The sequence below is a fragment of the Gastrolobium bilobum genome, unplaced genomic scaffold (genome assembly GCF_033153095.1).
Source record: "Gastrolobium bilobum isolate Gb01-03AN ecotype WA unplaced genomic scaffold, APGP_CSIRO_Gbil_v1 utg25662, whole genome shotgun sequence".
NCBI classification, from domain to species: domain Eukaryota; kingdom Viridiplantae; phylum Streptophyta; class Magnoliopsida; order Fabales; family Fabaceae; genus Gastrolobium; species Gastrolobium bilobum.
This window is the reverse complement of record NW_026896049.1, coordinates 172,612-179,980: the sequence shown is the minus strand read 5'-3', so window position 1 is coordinate 179,980 and position 7,369 is coordinate 172,612.

Below are 7,369 nucleotides of genomic sequence, written 5' to 3'. Positions count from 1 at the left end.
TTTATTTTTTATTTTTTTTAATAGTAAAAAAATTAGAATTACTGAAAGTTGAAATGTAAAATTAGAATTACATGGACCTATACATTGGGCAAAGTAGTGTAACAAAAATTTTATAATTATATTTTTACATGTTAACAAAGCTAATACATTTGCCTTGCTAACGTCACCTATATTGAGCTAATACATGTTATTCATTTGCCTTGCTATATTTTATAATCAATTTCCATCCAATAACGTCACCTACCCATATAAGTTAACGTCAATTATATGTATTTAGGCAGATTTTTTTGTGTTTTTATGCAAATTTTTTGTGTGTTTTTATGCAGATTTTTTAAAGTGTTTTTATGTAGAATTTTATGTTTTTTATTTTATTTTATGAATTTTTTTATTTTAGGCGGGTTGGCCCGCAGCCCGCCAGCCCACTCATAAAACGAGACGGGTTGTAAAGTTCAACCCATTTTGTCAAAACGGGGCGGGCTGGCCCAACCCATTTTGGGCGGGCCAGTGGCGGGCTTGCCCATATTGCCAGCCCTAGGCATGGAAAGTTACATAAGATGAAAATTCAAATCTTGTATCAAGGGCTTGGTTTCAACAACTGAGTCATCAATGGTTGGTGTTGACAAAGACTCTGAATTAAGGGATAAAACAGAGGGAACGAAGGAAGAGGGAAGAGGAGGTTTTTGATCAAAGAAAAGAGGAGTTGAAGGTGGTGACGATGGTGGAGTACATGGAATCGATTCCAAATTTGGCAACCATAATTCCATAAAACTCAAGCATTGAGAATAAGATGAAATTTTCGCGAAGAAAGCATTAGCATCATTCTCTTTGTTTTCCTCCAAAAATTCCAGATAATCAAAATAAGTTGGTATTTGCAGGTAGTAATCCATGACTCTTCACTCAACAATTTACATTTCAGACCACATCCATATATATAGAGGCAGAATTACGAGTAAAAGGATTTTCCTTTTGTTTTAAGATAAAGAAAAATAATTCTATTAAAGTTTCTATTTATTTACACAATTAGATATAAAAAAATTTATTTTCAAATCAAATTAAATCATGCACGTGTTGGTATTGTTTCTTGTAATTATTTTGTTTTATATGTTGCTGCAGTCATGCATAAATATAAATATATAATAAATAAAATTAATAATAAAAAAATTTAAAATGCTCTTATTATTGTCATCAGCAATTAAAATAAATTTTACCAAATCTCATAAGACCAGTATTATATTCAAATCAAATCAATTTTTTTTGGTGTGACAAATCAAATTAAATTTAATCATTCATGTGTTGGTATTGCTCCTTGTAATTATTTTGTTTTATATGTTGCTGCAGTCATGCATAACATAAAATTTTGAAACATAATAACATCTTTAGTGATTAATATAAATATATAATAAATAAATTAATAATAAAAATTAAATAAATTAAAAGGCTCTTATTATTTTCATCAGCTATTAAAATAAATTTTATCAAATCTCACAAAATCAGCGTTATATTCAAAAGTTTCTTGTAAAAATTTCTTTATTTTATTCAATCAATTTCAATTTTTAAATCGCTTAATATATAAAATTTATTTAATTACTATTAATTTTCTGCTCTATTAATTCAATCATATATGATATCATTCAGGTTTACTAGAAATTTCTTCTTTCCTTTTTCTTAATTTTGTTTGAGCTATTACCTGAACTCACCATTTCTCATACATGCACAGTTTCGAAATTTTTCTCTATTTTTAATCTTGTTTCCTTTTACACACAAATTTTTCGAAATTGCTCTCTATTTTTTTTTACCAAGGAACTCCTTATGAAATAAATAAAAAATCATTATTTTTCTTCGTGAAATTTATACTTTGCTGAAAACTATTTTTTCAATAGAGCTCCAAGATTTCAAATTCTCAAAAATTGAAAATTGAGGCATTTTGATTTAGGGTTTGATGTTTGTCCTTTTAAAGGACATAAGTTATGACATTTTAGGAGATAGATAAACACAAGAAATGAAAATCATGGGGGAGAAAGTGGGTGATTTTTTTTAAATTTAAATTTTAAATAAAAAATTATTATTTTATGCCTTTTTTCCTCTTAAAATGAAGTAATTTTATATCATTTAAAACGACAAATGCTTTTCTCTTTAATTTATCGTTGAAAAAAAAGATTGATAGAAAATTATTATTATGAGCGGGTAAAGAAAAGTGTATTTATACTTGTTTGTGTAAAAAAAACCAGAATGATTTATAATCATGGTGAATATATAATAATTTCTGTATGATAAAATCTTTCTGATGGAATAAAAAACTTCTATTTCCTTGTCATATACATGCCAAAGTTGGCTTTCGATTCAATCAATTTTTAACACGATTATCAGAGATTCCTGTTTAGAAATTTATGGTGTGTGTTTCATGCTTCATAAGTTATCTTGAGATTGAAATAATTGATTTAGCATTAATTAAATAAAATAATAATAATAATAATAATAATAATAATAATAATAATATGTATTTTAATTAGTTTATTTTGTATTCTCAATAACCTATCATCAAATCCTTTTAAAAAAGTCGAAACAAGATTTTTCTCTATAATATAAACAACTTCAAACTTGCACATGCAATTTAAGTTAAATTTTCATGTCAATTTAAGGTATCACATGCCTCATTTGGAGTTTCCTAGATCCGGTTATCATCATTTGAAGTTGGACAAAAAAAGCTGATTGCCAACTCCGAACAGAGCCATAAACATCTTTTACCATTTTATTGAATTTAATATAAACATTTGGGATATCTTATGCTTCTTTGCAAAATTGATGGGTATTATAAATTTAGCTTTATTTTTGTGTTAAATTATTGAATATTAAATATTATATATACTACATAAATTAAAAATATTATATAATATCAAAACGTGTCCTAACGTGTCGAAATTTAATATTTTTTAGAATTAACGTGTCGGAGTGTAGTGTCGTACTCCATGTCCCGTGTCAGTGTCGGTGCAACGTAGCCCAAAGGTGGTACTGGAGAGATTCGAACACATGCTCTCGCCCCTACTTGCTTAGCTCCCATGCGCCAACTGAGCTACCATCATTTGGTGAATGTAAATAATGTTTAACACATTACCTTTGTGTCTTTATTTGAAAGAGTTAAGTCCTTTAAATTAATTTAAGCAAGTGACAATATCTTATGCTAGTCCACTGTATTTGAACAAGTGACATATCTTATGTTATGTTTGGATGTTTTTAAGTGAAGTGAAGGAGATGTGAAAATAGTGAGAAAAAAGGAGTGTTTATGCATTATATTTATTTTATTTTAAAAAAAAACGATGGTTAATTGGCATTTGTTACAATATCATAATAGCATTTTTTAGTTCAAATCAGTATTTCGAGGAAAAAAGAATGGAGAAATTGTTGTATAAAGAATCCTAATATTTGAGAAAAAATTAAGGTAGAAGTCAAACTTTCATGCTTTATGTTTTTAGATCATTGGAGAGTAAAATAGTGATCATAATATGATAAAATTTAATTGTGTTACTTGGAATTAACAGATGGATATGAGCTTTTTAAATGTTAGGGGCATTATAAATTAAATAAAAAGTTAGTGACATTTTTTATTCCAAGAAAAACGTTAGGAGACATTTATAAAGTTTTCCAAATATAATTTAGAAAACAAAATTTCAAGCTTGAGATTATGCTTAGGCCATTTGGGAGGAAGTTCTAAAGAATGAGGATTAAATTTGTATAACTATATACCAAAAACAAAATTGTATAACCAATTTTTGAATCATAGGATACTGGTCACAGTCTGTATATATTCCCAAAAGAAAAAAAATGTTAAAAATACCAATACAGATATACGGGACAGAGTAAGAAAAAAAAATTAAAAATTGATTTAGTGCAGAAAATCTTCAATTGATAATGAAAAAATAATAATTCAAAATTAAAAAAATAAATCACTAAATGAAAATTTATAATATTTTTCTAAAATTAAGAACAAAACGATCTCTCTTGAATTAAACTTCAATTCTCTCCACAAATTAGAAGAAAGACTAACATGATACTGTGTAAATTTTCTATACGAGAACGGAAGGATTAAAACTTGTGAAAGAGCCAAAATTTCCTTGTTTATTCGGTTCCCTTGGACACTTTCAGACAAAATCTCATGCATTCATAATAATATGTTTGTGTCCATTTTAAATTTAAGCCAAATTAATAATATTATTATCTTTTCTTTTATTTTATAAACCCCAGGTATCCACCATGGAAGCAATCCTATTCGGAACGGATAGGTTATATATGGAAAATATATAATGCAATCCTGTTCGGAACGGAAGGATTCCTCACATTTAATGCTTTTTTTCTTTGTATGGTTATGATTCACCGCATTTAATGCTTTCAAGTATATATATGGAAAATATTTGATTGTTGCACGTGCAGCAACTGTAGAAATGTAAACCCCTATATCCCATAATACATGATTTTGTATTTAATTGCAGATTTTGTTTTATTTTTATTTTATATCCCATAATACAAGATTAAAATATAGATATTTCAATAAAATTATATGCGAAAAAGATTGTTTCCCAATTTACTTTCATTGACTTTTCTGCTGGAGACATCCCCAGTAATTTTCTTTAAACAAGTAATTTCCATGTTAACAATGTGGCATCACGTTGATACCATATCTGAACTACATAAAAGATGTGTTTTACTAATACCACATTCAAATATTCTGGCTATGGATGTTTTGACTTAGTAATTAGTGGCATTAGAGAATATATAATGTAATTAAAATCATTTTTGGGAATTTTTTTTAGGAAAAAATCACCCACAAATCAGTGCGTAAAATTGTCCATATCACTTCAAATCTATGATTCTATATATCACGAAAATAATAAGATTTTACAGCATGAGATTCCTTTCGGATTTATGAAAGATCTTAGCATTCATGCAATTGTTATATTAATAATCTTCGTCATGCCCCCTATTTTTTCATTCCCTCTCCTTCAGAATTCAGATCCAACAAGGTTCCATCTTTTCTTCTTTGTGCCATGGAAGCCCATGGTTCGAATAATTCTCATTCAGATGTAACTTCAAATTCCCATATGCAACTTGATTTCGTGAACCTCTCCACTAAGAATGATTCATTCCAATGGAACTTGATTTGTTCAACTTTGGGAATGGTGCGGGTTCATCTTCTTTGGCTAATAACAAGGAAGAAAGGAGAGAAAACAACACTGAGGAAGAGGCTTATTTTTTCAAGAGAGGGTTCAAGAATCCACAAGCTTTAGTAGGGCATCAAAATGCCCACAAGAAAGAGCGTGCACAAGTAAAGTATAGAGCTATTGGCTCTTATCACAATTTTTCCCGGAATCCCTTTTATGACGGCGCCTCCAATAATAGGCCATTAGGGATTAGGCTGAAGTCCATGATTCACAAGCCTTACTATCATTCGACTCATGCCCCCTATTTTTTCATTCCCTCTCATTCAGAATTCAGATCCAACAAGGTTCCATCTTTTCGCCTTTGTGCCATGGAAGCCCATGGTTCGAATAATTCTCCTTCAGATCTTACTTCAAATTCCCATATGCAACTTGATTTCGGGAACCTCTCCACTAAGAATGATTCAGTTCCAATGGAACTTGATTTGTTCAACTTTGGGAACGGTGCGGGTTCATCTTCTTTGGCTAATAACAAGGAAGAAAGGAGAGAAAACAACACTGAGGAAGAGGCTTATTTTTGCAAGAGAGGGTTCAAGAATCCACAAGCTGATTCAGTTCCAATGGAACTTGATTTGTTCAACTTTGGGAACGGTGCGGGTTCATCTTCTTTGGCTAATAACAAGGAAGAAAGGAGAGAAAATAACACTGAGGAAGAGGCTTATTTTTGCAAGAGAGGGTTCAAGAATCCACAAGCTGATTCAGTTCCAATGGACCTTGATTTGTTCAACTTTGGGAACGGTGCGGGTTCATCTTCTTTGGCTAATAACAAGGAAGAAAGGAGAGAAAACAACACTGAGGAAGAGGCTTATTTTTGCAAGAGAGGGTTCAAGAATCCACAAGCTGATTCAGTTCCAATGGAACTTGATTTGTTCACCTTTGGGAACGGTGCGGGTTCATCTTTTTTGGCTAATAACAAGGAAGAAAGGAGAGAAAACAACAATGAGGAAGAGGCTTATTTTTGCAAGAGAGGGTTCAAGAATCCACAAGCTTTAGGAGGGCAACAAAATTCCCACAAGAAACAGCGTGCACAAGTAAAGTATAGAGCTATTGGCTCTTATCACAATTTTTCCCGGAACCACTTTTATGGCGCCTCCAATAATAGGCCATTAGGGATTATGATGAAGTCCATGATTCACAAGCCTGACAATTTTTCCCGGAACCTCTTTTATGGCGCCTCCAGTAATAGGCCATTAGGGATTAGGATGAATGAAGTCCATGATTCACAAGCAAAAGGGTTTAGTTTGTCTTGTGAATCATGGACTTCATCTTAATCCCTAATGGCCTATTACTGGAGGCGCCATAAAAGGGGTTCCGGGAAAAATTGTGAGGCTTGTGAATCATGGACTTCATCCTAATCCCCAATGGCCTATTATTGGAGGCGCCATAAAAGTGGTTTCGCGAAAATTGTGATAAGAGCCAATAGCTCTATACTTTACTTGTGCACGTTCTTTCTTGTGGGCATTTTGATGCCCTCCTAAAGCTTGTGGATTCTTGAACCCTCTCTTGCAAAAATAAGCCTCTTCCTCAGTGTTGTTTTCTCTCCTTTCTTCCTTGTTATTAGCCAAAAAAGATGAACCCGCACCGTTCCCAAAGTTGAACAAATCAAGTTCCATTGGAACTGAATCAGCTTGTGGATTCTTGAACCCTCTCTTGCAAAAATAAGCCTCTTCCTCAGTGTTGTTTTCTCTCCTTTCTTCCTTGTTATTAGCCAAAGAAGATGAACTCGCACCGTTCCCAAAGTTGAACAAATCAAGTTCCATTGGAACTGAATCAGCTTGTGGTTTCTTGAACCCTCTCTTGCAAAAATAAGCCTCTTCCTCAGTGTTGTTTTCTCTCCTTTCTTCCTTGTTATTAGCCAAAGAAGATGAACCCGCACTGTTCCCAAAGTTGAACAAATCAAGTTCCATTGGAACTGAATCAGCTTGTGGATTCTTGAACCCTCTCTTGCAAAAATAAGCCTCTTCCTCGGTGTTGTTTTCTCTCCTTTCTTCCTTGTTATTAGCCAAAGAAGATGAACCCGCACCGTTCCCAAAGTTGAACAAATCAAGTTCCATTGGAACTGAATCATTCTTAGTGGAGAGGTTCACGAAATCAAGTTGCATATGGGAATTTGAAGTAAGATCTGAAGGAGAATTATTCGAACCATGGGCTTCCATGGC